This window comes from Camelus bactrianus, chromosome 13, assembly GCF_048773025.1.
Source record: "Camelus bactrianus isolate YW-2024 breed Bactrian camel chromosome 13, ASM4877302v1, whole genome shotgun sequence".
In the NCBI taxonomy this organism is placed as follows: domain Eukaryota; kingdom Metazoa; phylum Chordata; class Mammalia; order Artiodactyla; family Camelidae; genus Camelus; species Camelus bactrianus.
Window position 1 is genome coordinate 70,927,974 of NC_133551.1, and position 26,081 is coordinate 70,954,054.

The 26,081-nt window shown below is 47.1% G+C and overlaps 1 long non-coding RNA gene across 2 annotated transcripts in view; it reads right to left on the reverse strand.

The window, feature by feature from the left end:
• Positions 1–3,262: 3,262 nt before the first annotated feature.
• LOC123617551 (uncharacterized) overlaps positions 3,263–26,081 on the reverse strand; it is a 39,192-nt gene continuing 16,373 nt past the window's right edge. The window contains exons 2-6 of one of the 2 annotated variants that reach the window (XR_012511447.1): positions 25,545–25,654; positions 23,096–25,430; positions 21,103–21,693; positions 12,588–12,958; positions 3,263–11,226 (exon numbers count right to left, since the gene is read on the reverse strand). This is a non-coding gene — a long non-coding RNA (uncharacterized LOC123617551). Of the gene's footprint in view, positions 11,227–12,587; positions 12,959–21,102; positions 21,694–23,095; positions 25,655–26,081 lie in introns of both variants that reach the window. The other variant, XR_012511446.1, reaches the window with a different exon arrangement.

Here is a 26,081-nt window from a genome sequence, read left to right on the forward strand (position 1 = left end):
TTTACCCATTCTACTTGGCTCTTCTTTATAGCTTCAATTTCATTTTTGACATATTTTATATCTCTAAACACTATCTCTTTTAATTCCTTCAGCAGTTCGATCACTCCTTTTTTGAAATCTTGATCTAGTAGGCTATTGATGTCTATTTCGTTGATCTTTCTTTCAGGGGATTTCTCTTGTTCTTTTAATTGGGAAAGGTTTTTCTGCTTCTTCGTCTTGCTCATACCTCTCTGGCACTGTGGTTTATGGAGTATCAGTTGTTTATTTTGGTCCTTAAGGATTTTATCTATCTGATGCCTATTTAGGAATAGAACTTAGGAAAAAAAGAAAAAAATAAGAGAGAGAGAGAGAGAGAGAGAAAGAATTTTAAAAGAAGGGAGAAAGAGGGTTTGAAAACAGTGTATAATGAATAATAGAAGAGTGAGTTGAAGCAGAGTATTAATCGGGTTGAGACGTCCTTTTAAAACCTTTACAAAAAAAGGGGGGGGGGATGAATAGATGTATTTGAAACCTGTGTCTAATCAATAGGCGGACATCAAACCCCAAGAGAAATAGAAATGAATTAAGAAGTAAAGATTAAGAGAGTAATAGAAAATAGAACAGGTAAAAACAGATTAAAAAAAGGGGGGGGGGGGGTTGTCGGTGTTCTCCTGGAGTCTGTGTGCTTTTAATGTGAAGTCTTTCTGTCTTCGTCCTGTTTTGGAAGCTCAGCTTGCTGTTTTCAGAGGCCCTCCGTTGGCGCCCTCTTCTGTGCTGCTCCCAGCACCTGTCGGCAAGCAGATCGCGCCTCCTCCTAACACTGGGTCAGGTGCAGCTCTGTGCTGTGGGCGGGCGGGTCGCTGCCCCTCCGGATGCCGCAGTCAGATGTTGCAGACTGGCCAGGTAGGAGGGCGGGTCGTGCCCCCTCCCAGCACCTCGGTCAGGGGCTGTGTTCCTGCCCGAAAGGCGGGGGGCCGCTCTCGCTCTACCTGCGCCGACGGTAGCTCCGCTGCTCTGTGCGGCTGCGCGCTCCGCCCTGGTCGGCGCTCCGCGGGTGGGCTCGGGGAAGACCGAGGGACAGCCCTGTCCCTGCTCCGAGCCAAAACCCAGCTCCTGTTTGTCTTTGTGGAGCAAGTTCTCTGAGGGACCAGGATGGAAGGCTCCTATCTGCCCCGGGCTGCAGGCCAGTCTCAGTCTGGCCTTTGAGGCTGCTAAGCCCTTCGGTGCGGATGCAGGTTTCGCCCCCGCCCCCACCTGGGTGCTCAGCGCGGAGGATATGGCGGCTGTGCCTGAGCCCCGCCTCTCTTCCCCCGAAAACTTTCCGCGGGTTTTCAGACATGGGGGTGTGCACCCTTCCCCCGAGAGCACATCAACCTTGCTGTTTTATGGAGGGCCCAGGTTGTTCTGCCCTGTGCACCCACAGCCACGGTGCGCAGCCCCTTGCGTTCCCCCGGGGCTGCCTCCGTGCAGCCACTTCCGTCCTCCATCCGGCTTGTGCAGCCTGGCCCTGCCCGCGGCTGCCGGCCCGCGTCTCAGGCTGGGTGTTGGGGGGATGCTCTGTGCCCATTTAACTTAGTTCTGTTAGTCAAGGGCTGCTCTGTACAGATCCGAGCCTCGGAGGCTCCCCCTCCGTCCCGCTGGCCTCTCAGTTGGAGAGGGGAGACCCAGCGAGCGAGTGCCAGTCCTCTCTCGCTGCTCCCTCCCCGTGGGACCCGTCCCGCGCTGCTTTGCCTTTTGTTCTTTCTTTTTTCCTTTTCTCCTACCAAATTTTTGGCGTCTTTATCTTTTGAAGAGGGCGATGTTCTGTCGGAGTTCCACAGGTGTTCTGGTTGGCTGAGTGGGTCTGTAGATGTGGGTCTTGGTGTATTTGTGGGAGAGGGTGACCTGCGAGTGTCCTTCTACTCCGCCATCTTCCCTGAATCGATTTGACCATTTTTTTCATACACACATAGCACTTTTATTTCCCATTCTGTGAGCTGCCTGTTGACATCCTTTATCCACTTTTAGGCAGGTGTGTTCTGTCTTTTCTGTTGCATTTCAGGAATCTCTTATGTATTCTGGACATCTCTTGTTACTTTCCGACATCACATGTTTTTTTCTCTGAGACTCTCATCTTCTGATGACTTTTCTACGGTGTCTCTTTTGAGCAGAAATTCTTAATTTTTGTGTAGCCGATCCATACCATTTTTCACCCCATGGACTATGCTTTTTGTGTTTCATTTCAGAAGTTGTTTGCCAATGCAATGCCACAGAAATCTCCTTCTACATTTTCTTCTAGTAGATTTATAGTTTTACTTCTCCTACTTGGGTTTTTAGGCCATCTGGATTCCACCTCTACACAAAGTGTTTATAGTATAAGGCAGCAGCCGACCTTTATTTCTCCCCTTAAGTTGAATGGAATGCCAACACCATCTCTTCAACAAGCCATCTTTTCCTCATGGATATGGGGTACCTATCAATCACTTATCAGGGACCGCGATCACCTGTCAGGTCCGTTTCCGAGCCCTTTGCTCCGCCCTGCGGGTCTGTTTGTCAGTTCCTACCCTGCTAGCGTGCCACTTGCGTGACTGTACCTTTGCGTTCAAGTTGTTACTATCAGGTAGAGAAAATTCCTCGTCTTCACTCTTCTTTTTCTGAATTGACCTAACTATTCCTTCCAAATTTCCTCCTTTTCTAGACGACTCGGTCTGCTGCTGCTGGTTGACGCCAGGGTATGCAAGTCAGTTCAGCTCAGCGTGGAACTCAGAGAAGAAGACCCGGGCCCCCTCTTCCCCCAGCACACTCCTTGTCCACCAGCATCTCACCCACTGCTCGCTCGCTCTTTCTCTCTCTCTCTCTCCCAGTCAACAGAAGTACAGAGTCACACTCCTTAGACAAATAAGCACGCAGCTCACGGTGAACATCTGGAAAACAAAGGATGATCAACAGACTCAGTCTGGTTTTACTCAGCCCTGTATCCCAGAACCAGGACAGTACCTGACATGCCACAGACATTCCATAAATATTTGTATGGTTGAAAAGAGGGCAAAAACAAATGGTTTCATTCTCATGTCAAAGCTTATATTTATTTTCTATCTCTGATTTTTTTGGCATAAGCATCTGAGTAGACCCTGGTCTGGGCTTCCTCTTACAGAGGGCATTTTACACCTTCATGGCTCCACTGCCTTCATTAATAAGAGAGCAGGATTAACATCAGACCACCTACAATGGTTGTAATAGAGACTGACGGGGAGCTGGAGCTTGGTAAAGGGAAAAGGTACTACTTGTAAGACAGAGCCTTTTGCTCAAGTTGCTTGGAGCTTGGTTGTTAAAACAAAGGTTAATGAGCTGACGAGAATTTAAAAGAAACTATGCTAATTGCTGGCGGGGACAGGGGAAAGAAAGATCTAAAAGCCAGGATCATCAAATGCTGACTCTGTTCAGCAAATCCAGGTTTTTATAGGTATATGTTTGAAGCTATATATTTCTGCCCACCTCTATTGTTAGATATTCCAGAGTGGCTGTAGCATTTGACACTTCCACCAGCAACGAATGAGCGATTCAGTTTCTCTGCTTCCTTGCCGACATTTGATGTTAATGTTATTTTTTATTTTAGCCAATCTGATGGGAGTACAGTGACATCTCATTGTGATTTCCTGTGTTTCTGATCATTTAATACCTATAATGAGATAACTTGAGTGGTGCCTAAACCGTAGAGTACATACCATTCCAGCAGGACACGGGAAAGTAACTCCACTATTACACACATTAATAGTTCTGCAGCAAATCTATGAACATTCACATAAGTGAACAATAAGGGCAGTAAGTACCTTCATCCCAATTTAAATCTGAATATGCCAAAGAATGAGCTCAGGTCAGATAGGACCACCAAACAAGCTGTGAAAAAATTCTCAGATTTCCCAACTGTCTGGATATTGAAATTGCAGATAAGGAATTTTGGACCTGCTGATAAATAATTCTAGTTGGCCTGATTCCGTGGAGGAATTGAGTCAAGGGACAGTGAAGAGGATAGGCTGGGAGGAGATGCTGCTCATTCAATCTCCTATTCATCCATCAGACAGGTACATATTGAGTACCTACTACGTGCCAGCAATTGAGGCTCTTCCTATATGAAGCTGAGCAAGGGAAGCGCCTTACCCAGTCTCTGAAATACCCTGCTTCCTCCAGGATAGAAGAGGATGCTTCGCTGGTGCTAGGGGACGTGACCTTGGGTGGGGACGTGACCTTGGGTGGGAACAGCCTCACGGGTGTAGTTGAGGGTCCGTCTTTATTTCCATGCTGTCATGTACAAAATGGACAAATCTTGGCACAGAGCGAATTCCCAGCTTTTCAAAAATATGTCCCCATTTGAAAGGGGGATGGAGAGAGAGACCACTGATTGGTTGCTGGATGAAGCGATGCTTGCCACCCAGCTGGTGCTGCCCAGAGTTGCTGCTTGTCTCACACGAGGGCTTTGCACACATAAAGCTACCATTTCGGACATGCCTTCAGCTGGTTTTCCCCGCTTGCACGTGATTATCAGAAGCCGCTCATAAAGCTCTAAGAAGTAAGGTAGATGTGCATAAGGAGGAAAAGGGAGTGAGTCCTTCTTATTGGATAGAATTTCCTCTTGGCCTCTGTACAAAACCACCTTGACCCACTCAGCCCTGATTCTATGCTGGCTCTCAGCTCAATTCTAACTATCCAGTACCTCACTTCCAAGGCACTTTGGTGTCTTCATTTATTTCTTTATCCGTTCATTCAACAAACGTTTGGGGAAGGCCACTGTTTTTCTAGACCCGCGGCCGCACGATGACTTTCAGGGACCCTCAGCACTTTTGCCTTCACGGGCCCCTTCCTGCCCACATTGTCCACAGCACAGCCCAGTGGATTTGCCTTTGATTCAAGTCCTTCGTAGCAGAGAATTTGCAGATGGAAAGACCTGTATTCAACTCCCACTTCTGCCTGAAGCTGTGTGGCTGTGGCTCAATCAGTGACACCCTTCATCCCAGTTGCTTCATCAACAAAAGGAATAATTAAATATACCTCAAAGGGTTTCCAGGTGGATGAAATAGATTTATTTATGGAAATTACCATAGCATGCCCTCCACAAAGGATAGTGGCCTTTCCCATAATTTCTTGAACATCCGCCGTGTTCCTGGAAGGAACTGAGCATGACACTCTCCAAATGTGACAGAGACCATGCTCAACGCTACAAGTCCACGTAAGCCCACGGTAATGTGATTCCTGAAGATGGAAAGGGTGAGACTGGGACCTGGTGGCCACAAATGCCCCATGGAAATCAGTTGATGAGCTCTGTAGCCAGCTGTGGCTGAGACAGAATGAGGGAGATCATTCCATTATTCTGCAGAGTCATCTGCTCAAAGGCCGTGCACAGGGAGTTGACTCGAGTTGGCGTGTCTATACTGGTGGCTTTGCAGCTCATTCAAGGAGACACCAAAGGCCTTAGAATATCCTCAGGGCCCTGCACGATTCCCCACCGTCTCGCCATTCCTTCCCTGTCCCTTGCCTGCTCTGTTATGGCCACACTGGCCTCCTTGTCAGAAGGGTTCCCCTCTGGACCACCCTTCCCCCAAGACGCTCATGTGCCTCACTCACTCCCTCACCTCCTCCAGCAATTGCTTGAAGGGCCTCCTCTCATCAGGGCTGTCCCAGGCGAGGTATTTTCACCCCCTACTTGTCTCCTCCTCCACAGCGCCCTGCCCCACCCAGCACACGTCTGTTTTAGTGGGCTGCTGGGTAAGCTCTTTGTTTGTCCATCTACCCACCAGCAGGTAAACCCCAGGGGAGATTTCTGTCCTTTTCATTCATCTTCGTATCCCCAGAACCTCGAGCAGGGCCTGGCCCAGAGTCTGGGCTCCATATATATTTGCTGAATGATATAAAACTCGACTGCTCTACCTTCATAACCTGGAAACTGTAGGACTGTATTCAGCACTGACCTTGGCTCCGGGATTTTTATTTTAAAATATTGGGAACTATGTTCAATATCTTGTAATAACTTTTAATGGAAAAAAATATGAAAATGAATATACGTATGTATATGCATGGCTGGGACATTGTGCTGTGCACCAGAAGTGGACCCATTGTAATTGACTATACTTCAAAAAAAAAAAAAAACTGGAAATGGTCCAATTTTGCACTTTCTTTCTCAGGTTGTCCTGAGGACAGATGATTTCCTGAGTCTTGTCCCAGGATTGGGCGGGCAAGGCCTCGGCCTTCCTGCCACTTATTTCCAGATTACCCCTCCCTGGGCCCTGCATTCAGCAGAGAGCTCTGTGAAGGACAGGTGCCTGATTAATGTTTACTGGATGAAAGATGAATGTGCTCTTGTTTCTTGACAGTGAGCAGAGGTAAACCTGTCACCTAGAGAAGACTTAGCGTGACTCTCTGCCCTGCAGACCCGTGACCTTATATGTTGCAGGGTAGCTCCAGGGCCTGTGTCTCCCCTGCTGGCAGAAGCTCTGGCAAATTCAAAGTGTCCCCATATTAAGTGTCAGGTCTATACCTGGGGAGGCCCTGACCCTGAAGGAGTGGAACCCTGGCCCCGGGTCCCAGGGGAGGCAGTGCTGAATCCCACCGCCCTGGTCAGGAGATGGCCACAGGGGGCCCTTCTGGCTGACAAGCCCATACCCTGGCTGGGCTCCTGGGAGACTGGGGAACCTGGGAGATGTTACACCCGGTACCCTGTGGCTCTTCTCTCAGTTGCAAAATCAGAGATTGGAGAGCTGGCCTGGGTGCCAGTTCAGCCTGGATGAGAAGGAACAAACCCTGGGGTGCAAGGCATCCACCCACCACATGCTCACCTCTCCTGTCCCATTGACCTGATCTTCTTGGGTTAAGGCATTGCTTCATGGTTGCTCCTATAGTAACCATGTTTTTGTTTTTGTTTTTTAATTTTCTGTATTCTGACGCTTTGACATTTAGGACCCTGCTGACCCAAAAGGGACTCCCCTTCCCGGGGTTAGCCAATCCCTAAAGACACTAAACTCACCTGTGAGTAAACTTTTCAAATGCAAACCAGCCCATCCAGAGCCCACACCCCCAACCACTTCCTCTGACCAGCTGTCACACTCTGGGCCACCATCCACCTGCCCTAATCACCCCCGGGGCCGGGTGCCAGACGACTAAGGGCAGAGCCCACCGAAATCATTCAGAGTAGCCAACGCTAAGCTTCCTCGCCCTGCCTCCCCTGTTCCTTGCCATGGAAACCACAGTAAAGGCTCTTGCCCATCACTCTCCCTTCTCTTTCTGCCTCGTAACTGACCCTGGTGCTGCCCCAAAAGTGCAGGCTGGCTGCGGTCAGACGACGGGAGAAGTCTTGCCTCAGGTCCAGCTCTCAGGGGGGCCCACCGGTGCACAGACTCAGGCACTTGTATCCCTGGTTCCTGAGTGTACGACTGGAATGGGCATCCTTGGAAACTGGCAACGTTCCCACACTGGCTCTCTGACCACAGAGAGGAGGGTCAGGGGTCAGAAGGGCTAACTGGAAGACCTGGCTCTTCCCCTCCACACCAAGATAGAAAACCACATCCCGCAGGGGCCCACAGAGATTACTGCCACCATAAAAGACGTGAGCAAAGCACCTAGCACACCCCGAGTTAAAGCGGCCAGCTCGGAACGCACGGACGTCAGGCGGGTCTTGGAAAAAGGATGATCCTCAACTTACGCATGCAGTGACTCCAACTGCAGCTGCTCGGCCAGCTGCATGCCTTTACTGGGGCGCACAAACACAACTCCCGGCACTTGGCGTGCAGCTGCTGCCCTGAGTGATGCCTTTTTCCCCATAGCACTTTGTAAGGAATTTCAGAGCCATTTGCCTTTACCTGGGAGGGTCAACAGTATACTTTATAGTCTCCTTTCAGGGCTTTACCAATTCTCCTACTTTTACAGGAAGTGTATGGTGGTAGAGATCACGATTATGACATTCCACCCAACGTCACACTGGGCCACTACGTTGATGACACTGTGCTGATTAGATCCTCTGAGCAGAATGTGGCAGGTACCTTATATGCTGCATTAGTCAGGGTCCGACCAGGAGACAGAGACAAGAATCACAGACGTAATGAACAGCCACAACTCCCAAGGCAAGATCCAGACCTTATTTTAGGACCATGGCCACAGCTAACTGGAAGGAGTGCAAAGGAAGTCAGTCATGGGAAAATGCCTTGTTAGTAGCATTCTGCTGTAAAAATGCCTCACTGGTACCAAGGGAGCTGCTGTCCGTTTGCTGTGTACTGTGGGAGCCCAGCACTGGAGCAGCCATTCACAGCAGGACTCATATGCTGGAGAAACTGCACCCTTCAGGAGAATCCACGAACTGCAAGGGTGGCCAGAGGAGCACGTCAGAACTGGGAAGAGAGACCCATCCTTTTTTTTAATATTCCTCCAGCGTTCTCTACTGACAAACCTTACCATTGTTCCAGATGGTGAAGGAAAAATGTAAAGGGCATATCAAGAACTGTGAAATAGGTCTGAGATTTTATCCTGCTTGGAAACTAACAAATTAGCCTGTCCCTATTTCATGGATACTGTCAGAAAGCATAAGATACCTTGCTCAGATGCAAAAACTTTTATTACTTATAGCACAGCACACAGAATGAACTTCATCTTAGCACTGATTCTCCTTGCCTCTGAAGCTCCAGGCTGATGGTATAAATATAGCAGATTTGCATTCACAGTTTAGAAACCTTGACCTTAGGGAACTCAAATCTTTTATAAGGAAGCAAACCTGTGTAACCTTTTCCCATTATTTTTTAATTAATAAGCTTCGTTTTTTTAGAGCAGTTTTAGGTTCACAGCAAAGTTGAACAGAAAGTAAAGACAGTTCCTGTATATCCCCTGTATCCACACGTGTGCAACATCTACCACTATCAATATCCGAAACCATAGTGGTACCTTATTTTTAAACTGAAGTACCATAAATTACAACATGTCATCTCTGGTGTACAGCACAATGTCCCAGTCATGCATAAACATACATATCTTCGTTTTCATATTTTTTCCATTAAAGGTTATTACAAGATATTGAATATAGTTCCCTGTGCTATATAAAAGAAACTTTTTAAAATCTATTTTTATACATAGTGGCTAACATTTGTAAATCTCAAACTCTCAGTTTTATCCCCTTCCACCCCCTTTCTCCAGTAACCATAAGATTGTTCACTAAGTCTTCAAGTCTGTTTCTGTTTTGTAGATGAGTTCATAGTTTCCTTTTTTTTTTTTTTTTTAGATTCCACATATGAATGATATCATATGTATTTCTTTCTCTTTCTGGCTTACTTCACTTAGAATGACAGTTTCTAGGTCCATCCATGTTGCTGCAAATGGTATTATTTTAGTCTTCTTTATGGCTGAGTAGTATTCCATTGTATAAATATACCACACTTTCTTTATCCAGTCATATGTCGACATTTAGGTTGGTTCCATGTCTTGGCTATTGCACACAGTGCTGCCCACAGTGGTACCTTTGTTATAACAAATGAACTTGCACTGAAATATCTTTATCACCCAGAGTCTCTGCTTTACACTAGGGTTCATTCTTGGTGGTGTCCTTTCTCTGGGTTTTGTATAGTGACATATATCCGCCATGACACCAAGTAGTTCCGCTGCCCTAAAGTCCTCTGTGCTGTCCCTAGTCATCCCTCCTTCCCCTCAGTTGCTGCCAACCCCTAGTCCTTCCACCGTCTCCATAGTTTTGCCTTTTCCAGAATGGCAGATAGCTGGAATAATACAGCATGTGGACGTTCCAGACTGGCCTCTTTCAGTTAGTGATATGCATTTAAGGTTCCTCGTGTCCTTTCATGCCTTGAAAGCTCATTTCTTCTTAGAACTGAATAATATTCTGTTGTCTAGATGTATTATTTATCCACTTACCATGAAAAATATGTTGCTTGCTTCCAAGTTTGCAATTATGAACAAAGATGTTGTAAACATCATGCACTGAGTTTGGGGGTGGACATAAGTTTTCAATTCATTTGGGTAAATACCAAGGAATGCAGCTGCTGGATCATATGGTAAAAGTATTTAGCTTTGTAAGCAACTTTCAAACTGTCTTCCAAAGCGGCTGTACCATTTTGCATTCACACCAGCAGAGAATGAGAGTTCCTGTTTCTCCACAAGCCTGCTTAGACTTGACAGAGCTGGAACCAGGGGGAGGTGAGCAAGGCATTTACCACGGGTGCAAAATTAAGAGGCATCAAAACACTCGGTAACCAAGACAAATAATACTTTGGTGCAATATTTTAAGGAATCAAAATGAATGTCAAAAGTATCTGTGAAGAACAACATATCAACAATGGACTACTACTCAGCCATTAAAAAAGAATGAAATAACGCCATTTGCAGCAACATGGATGGACTTAAAGATGATCATACCAAGTGAAGTTAAGTCAAAGACAAACATCGCATGACATCACTTATATGCGGAATCTAAAAACAAAATGATACAAATCTTATTTACAAACCAAAAATAGACTCACAAACATAGAAAACAAACTATGGTCACCAAAGGGGAAACGGCGGTGGGGAGGAATAAATTAGGAGTTTGAAATTAACAGATACACATTACTATATATAAAATAAATAAACAACAAAGACCTACTGTACAGCACAGGGAACTATATTTAATTTCTTTTAATAACATATAAAGGCAAAGAATCTGAAAAATATATTTATGTATGTATATGCATAACTGAATTGCTTTGCTGTACACCTGAAAGTAACATTATAAATTAACTACACTTCAATAAAAAACAAAATTGAAAAAAAAAAAGAACAACGTATCAAAATTTTAAATAGACAAGACCATACTTTGCTTTTGCACAACTTACCTGGCCCTGTGGGAACCTGCTTTTAGATAAACGTTGGTATATTTGATATATTGTTCATCTTAGTTTTTTTACATTAATACTGATTTTTTAATATTGCACAGAAATATTGATCTTGATTGCTGGGGGTTTGGGTGCCCCTTTAAATGGAGCCCAAGGCAAGAGCCTCGCCTGCCTCCCCCTGTTCCTGGCAGCTTAGAGCACAGTTTCCTGGCCTCAGTAGGGTCGACTGGTCCTCATCGGGTGAGACCCGGCTCAGACTCTGCCTTCTGGAAGAGGCTTCCTCTGATTGGAGGAACTGAAGCAGCACCGGGTCATTCTTTGTTCCGTCGCCCTGCACTCTCACGATGTGAAATTACCCGACTCGTTTGTTTCTCTCTCACTGTCCGGCCCCACGAGGGCCTCTCCACACTGTCGCCTGTATCAGGGAGGGTTCGACACAAAGTAGGTGCTCAGTAAACATTTGCTGAGTGAGCCCTGGTTTTACTTTTGGAAGTAGCATCTTCCCTCCACAGAGGAAGGGTAACAGTCTCAGCCCGCGAATGGGGTGCTCCTGGGGGCCTCTGAAAGGGAAGCGTGACCTTGGGCAAAGGTGGGGCCAGTAGGTGGGCGATGTTCATAACTAACCCGGAAAGGGGAGAGAATCAGGGCAGCAAATGCAGATATCACATTTCCACCACCAGGTGGCAGCACACCCTCGTCTCAGGGAAGTTCTATTCCGGGAAAAGCCCACCTCTTAATGTGGGGTTTATTTTCTCACGTATGAACCTCCGTCCATCCACCTAGTTGTTCTTTGGTTCATGAAAATATCCCTTCACCCAATTATTCACCCATCAATCCATCTATGTATTCACGCATTTGTACATTCATTCAAAAAATAAAACCATGGGCCTGGCCCTGGGCATACTGCAACAAACAAGATAAAAGTCTTTCTTGCACTCTTGGAATTTCCATGTTTAGTCGGGGAAGGCAGATAGTAAATAAGGAAGCACGTGGAGGAACGAGATGAGTTCAGATTGTGACAAGTGTCATGAAGAAAATTTTAAAGAATGGTGGCAGGGCTGGAGGCGGGGGCCGCGGTTAGGGTAGTGCAGGAGAGTGGGCAGGGCGGGCTCTTTTAGGTCAGATGTCCAGGGAGGTCTCTCTGGGGAGGGACATTTGAGATCAGACCGGAAGAACAAACGAGGGGTCGCCAGCCATGCAGAGTGGGGAGGGAAGGGACAACTTTGGAGGCTGAGTCAGTGCAGGAGAGTCAGAGCGGGAAGGAGCCAGGGTGTCCGAAGCACAGAGAGACAGGCAGTGTGGCTGCAGCACAGTGGATCACTGTGGGAGGCGGGACACCCGGGTGACCAGGTCAGAGAGGTCTCCAGGGCCAGCAGCACCGGCCAGCTGTGGGGAGGAGTTTGGTGTCATCTCAGGATCCTGGAAAGTCACAGTGTGGGACTGACAAGTTCTGACTTGCATTTCTAAGAGACCTTTCTGGATGCTGAATGAGCATCAGACAGTGAGGGGCGAGGGGTGAAGGGGGCGAGCAGTTGCTGGGATGTGGGGGTCAGGGGATGCAGGTGGCGTCAGATCACAGTGGTCTGACAGAGCCTGAGAGAAATGCCAGGGTTTGGGAAATACTGTGGGTGAAGAAGATTCAGGACCAGGCCATGGCTGTGCGTGGTGAGGGAGGGGAGAGGAGTCAACACTGCAGGGCCATAAAGCCCCCTGACGCCCTTCACCACCCTCTCCTTGACCAAGACCGTCACAGCATAGAAAAGAATATTTTCATACCATCTGCTGACTTGAGCCCAATGCCCTTGGTCTGGGCTCCCTATAAAAATCTCCAGCAGCTGATTCTCCGACAAGGTTCTTGTGAAAGGGGGGAGGCAAAATCGTGCATGAAGATGGGGCTCTTCCTTTACAAAGCTGCCAGGAAGCATCTTCCACAGGCTCCCTAAGACCGCGCCCCCTCCGTGGAAGAAAATGATGCCTCGCCGGGGGCTGGCAGAGGCCTCCTTGAGCTGGAACAGCCTCATGGGTGTGGTCCCAAAATGTAGGTTGGTTACCACAAGTCTGGGGTCCTCCTCTATTCTCATGCTGTCTTGGAAAAGCTGGATGAATCTGGGCGTGGAGCAAATTCCCAACTTCTCCAATATATCCCCCTGTTAGAGGTAAGAGGAAGAAAGGGAGAGGTCAGGAGAGGGTAGGATCCACCTGGATGGTCTGTGACTCCTGCCGCTTGTAACTGCCAGGATGCTTTTGCCATTTTTCCTCTGCCTCCTCGGCGTGGACCCGGGGCTTGTCAGGGAACACCAGGCTCTGGGGTGTGTCCAGACAAAGGGTTGGATTTTTAGAATTTCGCCCCAAAATCTCTTGGCTGAATAATGGTATGAATTTGCCAAAGAGCTAAGTGGGCTGAGTGGTTGGACACTGAATTGAACAAAGCTTGGCTGGCAACCTCGCTCTCTTTGGCTCCCAGCCTGAGATGGCAAAGACGGTTCACCACCTGGGTATCACAGTCCCCCTGGGTTATGACAGATCCTTAAGTCACATTTGTGTCCAACAGAAACAAGTAACGGGGTCAGTTAGGGGTGTCGCCATGGGCTCAGGAGGAGGGAGCAACGGCACCAGGGCTATATGTTTGCTGAATGTGAAAAGAAGTCCATTTTTTTTTAGACTAATACATTCACTCTAGTAATAAACAAGCAAATATCCGACTATTTCATGAGCTATAGTCACATGGCATCATGTCACATGCACTAACAGCATTCCAGCGATTTTGGATTATCTCTTCCACGGATCCTGCACTGACTGTATGTTTTTACTATAAAGCAAACAGCCCGGGGTGGTAACAGTGAACATAGTGAGAATAGCTGGCACTTACTAGTCACCCACAACATGCCAATACTGGCCCAAGTGATTTAGATTGTTACCTTGCTTAACCATCTCAGGGACCCTTCTAAGTCAAGCACAGTTATCAGCTCCATTTTACAGATAGGGAAACTGAGGCATTCCAAGGTCAAGTGCCTCGCTGTCAGCGAGTCAGCTGCAGGACTTACATTCTCCACCGTCCAACTAGAGAGAGCTCGTGTTCTGGAGTCAAGCAGATTTGGATTCAAGACTTAGCTTTATCTACCACCAACTACTTGGAAGGCCTTAGGCATTACCTGCTCTGAGCTTCAGTTTTCCTCATTTATAGACCAGAAGAATGGAGTCTCCCATCCCTGAGGGCGAAGCTTGGGGATTAGATGTAACTAATACCGTGTGGAATGTGTCGCTGGTGGGTCTTGGCAAGGGTGAGCTCCTCTCTTGCTGACACCCACTGGTCTTGCCCTACAGCGTGTGGGATGCCCCAGGGCATCGCCTCCAGGGAGACAACCCCACCCCACCCCGCAGCTACCCTGCTGCCAAGGCTGAGACTCCTCGGAAAGGGACTCCAACAAAACCACCATGTCCCTGCTTGACTTGGAGGACAGCAAGGTGACCAGCGAGGCGCAGGGGACCTGTTTCGCCACCACGTGAGCCACCCCTAAGGAAGCCACTCCCAGCATCTAGTGATAATCATTCATCAACATCCAGGAAGTCAGATTTGGTTTGGTTTGATGTTTCTTCAACAGTGAGTCCACATTTTCCAGAGCTGGTAACGTAGGACAGAGGCAAGTGAAAAAAAAAATTGATGATTACATATTATTATTTATAACATTATAAGTAAACATTGTTTATATATTATAAATATATTATATATGTAAATATTATATTTTGATATTATAAATTATTATTTACATAAATGTTATAATATATATATTTAAATAGTAGAAGTGTAGTATTATAAAATGTTACTGTTACTATTTATAAGAATGTATTAGTTGCAGAATAAACAGGAGCATCGATAGTTTAAGAATTCCTGAAGTCCAGAATTTCAGACGGATATTGAAACTCTTTTACAAAATATTCTAGCAGCCTGCCCTTTAAAATCAAGTCAGTAGCATTTGCTATCTTAGTCCTCCTGTCTTTTAGTGAGGCTGAAATCATTCATAACCACTTTTAAATGGATAATTTTAGGAGATGCTATATCTTTGCCTGCGGGGATTTGATATAATATATACCACTAATTATCTGTGTTTACGGCACCTTTTCTAAGTGCCCATCACTGTGCCGGGCAACTGAAATGCATTTCTCATTTAATTCCCACATCACCCCTATAAAAAGCATCTCTTGCTACCCTCCTTGTTTAGGGGAGAAAATAGAGTCTCAAAGACATTAGTCCACAAAACTAGCAAGTGGAGATTCAGGGCTCAGCCCCAAGGTTGCCTGACACCAAAACTAGACACCTGATTTCTGGGCCATAAAATCTTTTTTAGGTTTCCCCCACTCTTCTTACATTTCTTGTCCCTCTCATGTCTACCTGTCTTCTGGAACCAAGTGAACATTCCCCACTTGGCTATCGTCATCCTCACCCACGTCACCCCGTGATGAGCAGTGTGTCCTGGAAAGGCTGGAGGGACCAGGACGGTACGTCACAAGCTGAACTCACCCTCCAGAGCCAAGCACACACCCATCTCAGAGCTCCCCCTGAGCAGCCCAGGTGGCTGCCCAGCAGAGGCTTGGCTGTGGGCTACCCTGTAGACGAAACACAGGAACGATCTCAGTTTTTCTGGGCTGCCTGAACATCTGAGGCCCTCATTTTCAGTCCTGGGGCCTCAAACTAGCCTGTAATTGCATACAGATTGCAGCCCCTGGTTTGAGACAGCCCGACCTCCAGCGAAGTGCATGGCCAGGATGAGCAAGAGAGATGGGAGTGCTACCCGCTCAGCCGCCTCCCTGGGTCGGCAGCACGTGTGTAATTATGAATGAGACTCGTTTGTTTCTCTGAGGGTCACCCACATCCATGGGAAAACGTTCCAGCAGCACAGAAAAACACATTTTCTTTATTTACCAAATGTATTTATTTACCAAATATCATCGAACATATCACCTGGCATCTTAATCCTCTTACCAACCTGAGCGGAGAGATACAATTGTTCCCCTTTCACAGATGAGTAAACCAAGACACAGAGAGGTGAAGTAAGTTGCCCAGACTCACACAGCCAGCGAGTGAGCTTGGCCTCCTCCTCCCCTCCTGGGACAGTTGCTCTCCCCGCAGGTCATCAGTGTGAACGGTTTGGCTGCAAGCAGGTCTCCACCAGGGTTGGGACACTGTGGTTAAGTCAAGTTGCCCGCTTCTTAACTCGGTGCCAAACTGTTGTTTTCAACTCTGCTGCTCTGGGCGTATGCCGTTCTAAATGCTGTTTCCAAATCCCTGCTCAGAGCCCGGCTGGGGGGCCACTCTGACATGCTGGGTGAACTCCCTGGTGATTGATCAGCAAATGGTGAGTAGGCACCTGCTAGGTGCCAGGCCCTGGGCTGGGGGCTGGGCTTGCAAGGATGGATAAGGTGGTCCCTGCGTTCCAGGTGCCCACAGCCGAGGCAGGGGCAAAACGCCTGTATGCCATGAAGTGCACTGAGGGTGGAAAATACTGCGGCTGCGCAGGCTCGTTCACTGCCAGGCTATAAGCGGTCTGGGATGGGGATCCTCAGAAACGAGCCTGGTGATTGGCATTCAGCAAATGTTTGGTGTTGAAGGCAGGAAAGGAGGTGAGAGGAAGGATGGGAAGGAAAGAGGGAGGGAAACAGAATAGCAGATACAAAAGAGAGTACAGTCTGTCCCTCGGTATCTGTGGGGGATGGGCTCCAGGACCCCCACGGACACCAGCATCCTCAGATGCTCAGTCCCTTTACAGTCAACCCTCTATCCATGGATGCGGAACCCACAGATACAGAGAGCTTACTGAATGGCAAAGTCTGTCTCTCTTGGCGGAGTCTGAAGAGAGAGAGGGAAGGCAAATGAAAGAGGGAAAGGAGGGGCAAGGTACAGAGAGAGAGAGAGAGAGCCCCAGCCCATGACAGGGCCTGAGCACAGACTCAGCAGAGTGATCGCGGAGAAGGACATGCACGCAGAAACTGAACTTGGCAGGAGGTTGCAGAGTAGGGGGGACATCCGAGGTGAGGAAGAGCTCCAAGACAGCCCAGATAAAGACCCCCAGGAAGCAGGTGCCCAGGGCTTCTGGGAGCACAAACCACAGGACAGCCATGTTCCCGAGGCCACGAGGAGCTTAGGACCTGGGCTGGTATTATGGGCTGTCTCCTCCCTCCCACTTTTTTGTGTTAACTTTGACTAGTGACCTGACCTGACTTCTTCTACATAAACAGCCCCACCCATGGGAGCCAGAGGGACCTCGTTCCCCAAGGAATACAGGGACCAGGAAAACCAAGCCTGCCAGTCACCGGGGGGACCCGGGGCACATGAGCTTCCCACCGCCTCAGTCAAGATCAGACTCAAACAGCACCCCTACCTGAGCACCGAGGGAGAGGCCTCTTGTGGGCTGCCCAGGCCTCTGTGGCCTGATCTTTCAATAATAAAATAGGAGGCACACAGCCAGCCTTCCTCACGGGCATCTGGTCAGAGCGGGCAAAGTGTATCTGGTTCCAGGTGGCTGTCCCGACCCCACTTGGATGCTCCCATCCAGACCCGGACAAAGGCAGTGCAGCTAAGGTTAAGAGGACCCACCCAGATGCCAGCCCGCCTGGCTTGAATCCTGCCTTTTCTGTGTACTGGCTCTGTGGCCTCAGGTAAGTGATGTCTGTTCTCTGCATGTCGTTTCCTCTCCTGTAAGAAGGAGATCATTACAGCGCCTGACTGAGGAATTGTGAACAGGGCTGCAATGAACACGGGTGTGGAAATAACCTCTCATTTTTCAAGTCAGTTCTGTTGAGCTATAATAAATAAATGTGCACATACATGTGCATATGTACAAGTGCTTAAATCATACGCACAGAGCTTGAGGGGTTTTCACAAAGTACACACACCCAAGTAACCAAGCTCCCAAACCAGGATCTAGAACATCGCTTCTCACTGTCACCACCGCCCGCTCTCCCAGTTACTACACCCACCAGAGGTAACCACCACCCTTCCTTGAAAGCCAAGACTCACTTGGCTTGTGTCTGAATTTTATACAAATGGAATCATGCAGAGAGTGTCCCTTTTTGTCTGGCTTCTTTCACTGAACACTGTGTTGCGCGCATCTTCCGTGTTGTAAATATCGGTTCATTCGTTCTCATCCTTGTCTAGCGTTCCATCGCTTGAATATAGCACAACTTCTGTCCCTTTCTGCCACCGTTGGACATCTGAGTTTTTGTCGGTTATCAGTTCATTGCCTCTCAGCTCCAAACACCATTTTTGCCTGTTCTTGAAAATGGTGCTGGAACCTTTCAATATTTTCCCTTTGTCCCTTGGCACCGAAGGGTACTGGAGAGATATCTCAGGAGAGAAGGGCTCTGCTTCCCGGTTCTGGGTGCGCAGACGGCAGGATTCTGCCGACCACGGGGCCTCACCAGCGCCCAGCGGTGTGTGAGGAATAGTGCGATGCAAGGAATTATTAACCATGACAGAGTCACAGGAGATTAGGGCTAGCAAAGTAATGAGAGCTCAGAGGAAAGGCAGATATAAGGAACAACTCTTCCCTGAGAAAAGAGCGCCCACAGGAGAGCCCACCTCTCACCCCACTGGATGGAGACCCAGAGCTCCCTGGAGAGGCTCTGGTGTGACTCATTGAATTGGTTAATAGTTTCTCTGCTGCTGTACCACTGAGGCAGGCTGGCATCTACCCCTCCCCCTGCCCCCCACCCCCCACATTTCCTGGAAATCTGCCCTCCTGGGTGCTAGGAAAAGCCACTTCAGAGCACTTGGAAATGAAACAGCCCAAGTGGCCTGGAAGGGGAAGCTACTGCAGGAGAAGCCATCTGCCTAGCAGGAACGCAGAGTTAAAAAATCCAGAAAGAGAAAGACAAATATATGATATCACTCATATGTGGAATCTGAGAAAAGAAAAAAAGAGGACACGAATGAACTCATCTGCAGCACAGAAACAGACTCGCAGACACAGTAAACAAGCTTATGGTTACTGGGGGAAAGCGGGTGGGAAGGGATAAATTTGGGAGTTTGAGATTTACAAGCTTTAGACACTATACATAAAAATAGATTTTTAAACATTTCTTCTGTTTAGCACAGGGAACTATATTCAATATCTTGTAATAACTTTTCATGAAAAAGAACATGAAAACAAATGTATGTATGTGTATGCATGACTGGGACATTGTGCTGTGTACCAGAAACTGACACATTGTAACTGACTACATACTTCAGTTAAAAAATAAAGCCACATGTGCAGCAGGATCCAAGGATGGGAAAGTCCTCCGTAGTCCAGGAGCCTAGAGAAGCTCCTGGAACAATTCGTGCCTCAGAGCATTGGTGAAAACAATAGAGTCTTTCTTGCAATTAGTGGAGACTAATGGCTGGGTGTGACACCAAAGAGGCAGACAGCTTCCCCAGCGAGGTCAGGGAAAGTCGAGGGCCCAAAGGAAAACAATGTGATTCAACACTGGTCTGATCATAAGCTGCTCGAGGCTGCACCCCCTGAGTCAGAGCTACACACAGAGGGAAACAGAATTTATTGAAATAGTCCATCCAAGTCACCGAACAAATAAATAAGCAAGCGATATAAACAACAGGCCCAGGAGCTCATGCATGCTAAGCACGGGCTCTACCACTGAGCTATACCCTCCCCTCAAAACCTGTCAAATTGATCTACAGATCCAGGGCAATCCCTATCAAAATCCCAGCGGTCTTTTTTTTTTTTTTTTTTTTTTTTTTGGTGCAGAAATTGACAAGCTGATCTTAAAATGCATATAGAAACACAAAGGATCCAGAATACCAAAAACAATCTTGAAAGAAAGAACACAGTTGGAAAAAAGAATCCATACTTCCCTTTTTCAAAACTAACGCAAAAGCACTATAATCAAGACTGTGTGGTCCCCAGCATATTAGGATAGATACACAGATCAGCGCAATAAATTGAGAGACCAGAACCAAACCGTCATGTTTACGGTCAATTGAATTTTGACAAGAATGGCAAGATAATTCAATGGGGCAAGAATAATAATTCTCCCAGAAATGGTAGCAAGACAGCTCTATCTTCACATGCAGAAGAATGAATTTATACCCTTTCATTACATAATACACAAATATTAATTCCAAATGGATCATAGACCTAAATGTAAGAGCTGAAACTATAAATCTCTAAGGAGAAAACAGAAGTAAATCCTCGTGACCTTGGATTAGGCAAAGCCCTCTTAGGCACATCAAAAGCACAAAAGACAAAAGAAAAAAATAAATATATTACATTCCATCAAAATTAAACTTCTGTGGTTTAAAGGACACCATCAAGAAAGTTAAAAGAAAACCTACAGGAAGGGAGAAAGTATTTACAGATTATATATCTGATAAATGACATATACAGAATATATAAATTCTTATAACTGAATAATAAAATACAAGTAATCAAATTTAAGAATGGGCAAATGGTCTGAATAGACACAAACAAGATATATAAATGGCCGATAAGTGTATGAAAAACACTCAGCACTACTAGCCATTGGGGAAACTGAAATCAAAGCTATAATGAGATAACACTTCACACCCAAGAGGCTGACTATAATAAAAAAGACAGATAATAACAAGTATTGACAAAGATGTGGAGAAACTAGAATTCACCTACCTTGCTAGTGGAAATGTAAAATGGTCCAGTCCCTTTGGAAACAGTTCAGCAGTTCCTCAAAGTATTAAACAGAGTTACCACATGACCCAGCAATTCTGCTCCTACTTAAGTATTCAAGAGAATTGAAAATACATGTCCACCCAAAACCCTATACATGAATACTCGTAGCAACTTTGTTTGTAAATAGCCAAAAAGCGGAAACAACCCAAATGCCCGTTAACTGATGAATGGGCAAAAAAATTGTGGTATACAATGGAATATTATTCAGCTATAAAAAGGAATGAAGTATTGATATATGCTACAATGTGGATGAACCTTGAAAACATTATGCTAAATGAAAGAAACCAATCACAAAAGATCACATGTTGCATAATTGCATTTCTATGAAATGTCCAAAACAGGCAACATAGAAACAGAAAGCAGATTAGTGGTTTTAGACCTGGGCTGTCTAGACTTGTTTTCCACGGGAACATAATTCCATTACCAGTTATTCTGTTACAGTCGGAAGCAGAAATCTCAAATTACTTTTTCTTATCTGATATTTTAATATAAAAAATTTCAAGCTTACAGAAATATTGAAAGAATTTTACCATTAACACCTATGTTCTCACTACATTGATTCCACAATTCATATTTTACTATGCTTGGCTTACCGCTCCAGAAAGTTTCTCATGTTCCTTCCGAATCAATCCTCTCTTCCACTCCACCCAGAGGGTCTGCATTTTTTTCCACCATGAATTAGTTCTGCTTCTTCCAGAGCATCATATAAACGGAAATACACAATATGTGATCTTTTCTGTAAAGTGTCTTTCACGCAGGGCAGTATTTTGAAGATCCATTCCTGTTGTCCTGTGTATCTCTGGGCTTCCCTTTCTCTTGCTAAGTAGCATTCCATCATCTGAATGTGTAAGTTTGTGCATCCGTTCTTCAGTTTATGGACACCTCAGCCATCTGCAGTTTTTTTTTACTGGAATAAAGTTGCTATGAACATCCTTTGTCACAAGTCATTTTTTAGATATATGTATTTACATCTCTTAGATAAACACCTCGGGATGGAATTGCTGGATCACGGAGCAGGTGTATGTCTGGTTCTTATAAGAAACTGGCTAATCTTTTTCCAAAGTGGTTTTACCATTTTGCCCTTTTATCGATGATGAAGGAGCGTTCCACTTATGCCACATCTTTGTTAACATTCCAAATTATTTTTTGGAGCAAGAGTAACATTGATAACAAAACCTGACAAACTGCCAAAAAAAAAAAAAAAAGCTACAGATATGGCTCATTTGTAAATATTTTTCCAAAAATCCCAAATTATTAGCAAATAGAATCTGAGAGTACATTAAAATAATGATCATCATGACCAAGAGTGGTTTATTTCTGGAATACAGTGATAATTTTACATTAGGAAATCTGTTAGTAGAATTCATCATATTAATAGGTTTCAAGACAAAGCTAATAAAGAGGCATTGACTGGAACTCAATTTCCATTTTTTATAAAAACACTTTAACAAGAGAGAAATCAGTGAATGTTTCTTTAGCATGATTTTTTAAAATTTTATTTATTTACTTTTTTAAGCTTTTGGTGGGGGTAGTTAGGTTTATCTTTTTTTATTAATGGAGGTACTGGGGACTGAACCCAGGACCTCATGCTTGCTAAGCATGTGCTCTACCACCAAGCTATTTCCCTCCCCCTTTATCTTGTTTACTCTTCAGTAGAGCTTCTAGGTGACAGCGCATCATTATCCTCATTTGACAGATAAGGAAACTGAGCCTCAAAGAAGGGCAGTCTTAGACTAACAGCCATTAGAGCAGGGCTTTGATTTAAGCAGCTTAATCTGTCCACAATCTTAACCAATACTATCCTTCTTCCCAATATAGGGTGTGTAAGGGACAAACAGGACAAGGAGAGTGCAAAGCTTTGGGGTTTTAACTCCCAGACCATTCTCTGCCCATGACCTCCACCCGTGTGGCTTCACTGAGGCGTGGATTTAACTTGAGGGTTGAGGGAGCTCCTCAGGGAGCTGTGAGGACAGCAGGGGGAGTATGCAGTGTCATCCTGAAATTTCCAAACGCAGCGGAAATTAAGAAGCACAGGCTGTTGAGTTATTCAGTGGGGTTGCTTGTGGCTGGAACTCTAGCTGCTCAAGGCAGTAATGCAACTATGAAATGTTTGCCATTTACTGAGACCTGCCAAGCCCGTGTCCTACCAAGAGCCAACTGAAGTGAATGCACAGCTGTGAAATAGATTCATGCAAGATTGCATTCAAGATCACTGCCAAAGTTGAAGAAGCTTTTGCCAAGTGTGTGAAGCCAGATGTTAATTTTGTGCAAGTTTCAATAGCAACAATAACAATAATATTAATAAATAAGGTCCAACACCAGTTTGGTGCCTACCATGAGCCAGCACAGCTATTAAGTCCCTCGCCTGTGTGGATTTGTTTAATGCCAGAAACCACCCAAGAAGTAGGTACTGGTGTCATCCCCACTTTACAGACAAGCACATCGAGGCCCACAATCACCTAATTAATTTGCCCACATTTACAGAGCCAGGAAGTAGAAGGGCTCAGCCCATCTACTCCCTGAAGGATAGACAGACCAACAGAAAGGTGGACCGAGGGACAAACAGGTGGACAGAGGGAGGCTCACCCTCCAGGTCTTCCCTGCCTCCTGAGGCCAGTGCCTGCATGGAGACGCTGCTCGCCACACCTGAACTGATGGATAGATGCCTTTCTGGAATTGGAAATCCGGAGCCACACGGAGCATCGCTGATCACAGCAGGCTTTTGAATCAAGTTTCCAAACACGGACTCCAGAGGGGAAGAAAAATAGAGGGCGTTCTGGGTGGCAACTCATTGCTTCCCGTACACAGCCAGCCCAGGTTCCCACTGTGCTGAGAAGACAGGGCATCCTGGCTGGGCTCCAACCTTACCCCGTCTCCCCCAGACACCCCCAGAGTCTGTCTCCTCAGGACACCAAACACCACTAGGGAGACAAGGGGGAAGGGGTCAGGGCACAACCACTGAAGGAACGACACAGCAGTTGAGAACAGGACAAACTGGTTAGAAGCAAGATGGTGCAACATTCGTCTTCCAGTAAACCTTGCACCGCATGGCCCACCCACAGGCACCATGGCAGCTCCTAGGCTGACCATAAAAGGTCAAAAAGTAGGCAGGACCCACTTCCAGGAGATCCTCGCCCCTTTCCCAAAATAGGTGGATTAGTTCTCCTACTCATTAGCACATGAAATTACCGAGCCCATGAAAACTAGCACCCCGCACCTTGTGGTCTCCCTCTCCCCCTCGCCCTCTCCTTCTGAGATGGTCCACACTCTGTCTATGGAGTGTATCTCTCTCTAAAACAACTTGCTTTCACTTTACTATGCCTCGCACTTGAATTCTTTCGCACGCCAGACTAGAACCTATTCTTCAGTAACACTAGGTGGTGGCCAGGATTCCACCCAGTGCTGGGAGGTGATGCTGTGAACCCCATTTTACCCCTGGGAAAACCAGAGTTCAGGGAGGCTGAAACTTGCCCAGATCACATGGCAGGCAGGCAGCCCAGACGCCAGCTCCCCTTTTGAAGGGCTCAGCGTCCCTTGCTCCCCAGGCTGGTCCCTCAGGAGTGGTGTTACATTTCCTGGGGTGTGCTGTGTGCTAGCTCCAGCCCTGCCCTCTGCACAAGACAAAATTCTAGGACGCCAGCTTGCTGGGGATGGTGAGGTGGGGCCTAAGCCCCAGCAGGATGCCCTGGCCTCGTGGGACAGCGGGAATCCTTGTCCTCGGTGCCCCCTCCGCACCCCATCCCACTCTGGGCTGCAGCCCTAGCCCTGTGTGGGGTAAGTCAGCTCTGCTGGCTCAGCCCTGGAAGCAGGCCCCCTGGGGGCACTCCCGTTAACCAAGAATCCCAAGAATTCAGGGGGTGGAGCCCTAGAGAAAACAGACCTTTCGACTTGATCTTTAAGCCCATGCTGATGCCGCATTTCCATTCTGGCCTGGGAGGGCTCACACCGCGAAGCTGGGTGCGTCTTCCAGAAATGTGGGCGGCAAGTGCCAAGGCGCTCATTACTGCTCCCAGGCTTCACAAGAGCTGGCCGGGAAAATCCTGAGCAACGTGCAGCCTGAGTGGGGGGTGAGCTTCCCTTTGGAGGCAGGGCGGGGGCAAGCCGTGAAGAGGCAGTTTGGCCTCAAGTGGAAACTTGGTTAGGTTTCAAATTCAAAGGAATGTCCTCTCTATTGGGTCTGACGTTTATGTAACCTCCACATGGCATCTTCTCACACCAGCATTTACAGACATGATGGGGTAGTGGCACACTGCATATCATGCCCATTTTTCATTTGGAACCAGAGGCACAGAGAGGTTAAGAAATTTGCCCAAGGTCACACAGCAAGTGAGTCACAGAGCAGGAATCTAAACGCAGGGAGTCTGACTCAGAGTCTGTGGTCTGACCACTGTGAGATCCTGCCTTCCCTTTAATGGGGTGTTAAAGATGACATCGTGGGGGGTCATTACCACCAATTTCCATGCTCCGACCACTTAGAGATCCTGTTATCCCTTTTAGGGGGGTGAAAAATGACATCACAAGGGGTCATCAGCACCATTTTGTACAACACAAACTTGATGGCCCGTGATGAGCCCGGGGTCCTGTGCTAGGTGTGACAAACCACGCGTGGAGGCTGGCATGGGGACTTCTAAAGTTCCTTTGTGCCCCTGCAGAGAGACAGGACTCGTCAGGGCCAGAATTGTTTGGTGTATAACCTGAAATCTTGCTACAAGTGAGGGGCACTTAGGGAGGGTACCAGGACTTTCCCTAAGAGCTTTGTCCTCATCGTACATCAAGTCCTCACACACCCGGTGACTTAGGCACTTGGGGTGTCCCCATCTCACATATGTGGAAGCCGAGGCTCAGGAGCATAAGAAATGTGTCATTCCAGGTAAGGCAGCTGGTAAATGCAGGAGGCAGGTGTCTTCGTTTCCAAGGGCTGCTGTAAAAAATGACCACCCACATGGCTTAAAATTACAGAAATTTACTCTCTAGCAGCCAGATTCTAGCAGCCAGAAGTCCCAAAGTCAAGGTGTGGGCAGGGCCGCACTCCAACCTCTGCCAGCTTCTGGCGGCTCCTGGTCCTCCTTGGCTTGTGGCCACCTCACTCCCGTCACTGCTTCTGCCTTCACGTGGGTGTCCTCTTCTCTTTGTCTCTCTCTTCTCCTATAATGACATATCATTGGATTTGGGGTCCTTCTGGATAATCTGGGATGATCTGGATTCTTAGCTCAATCACATCTGCAAAGACCTTTTTCCCAAATTAAGCCACAAACTGGAAATTAGGATGTGAGCACATCTTTAGGAGGGCCGCATTTCAGCTCACTACAGTAGGACTAGGACCAGTCTAGCAACCACCCAGGCTTTTACAAAGCATGAGTCATCCCCACAAGGGCCCAAGACGCCAGCCCCTAGGGAGGGGCTCCTGCCTGCCCCAGTGGAGCCTGAAACACACAAGGCCCACGTCCACGGTGTGCCCGACTGCACAGGAACGGGATAGCTTGGGGGACAAGGAGCCTGGGTGGCCTTCTTACCTCCAGTAAAGCTTCCCCAACCCCATCGACCCTGCGCTGGGCAAGCCCCCACTCACCTG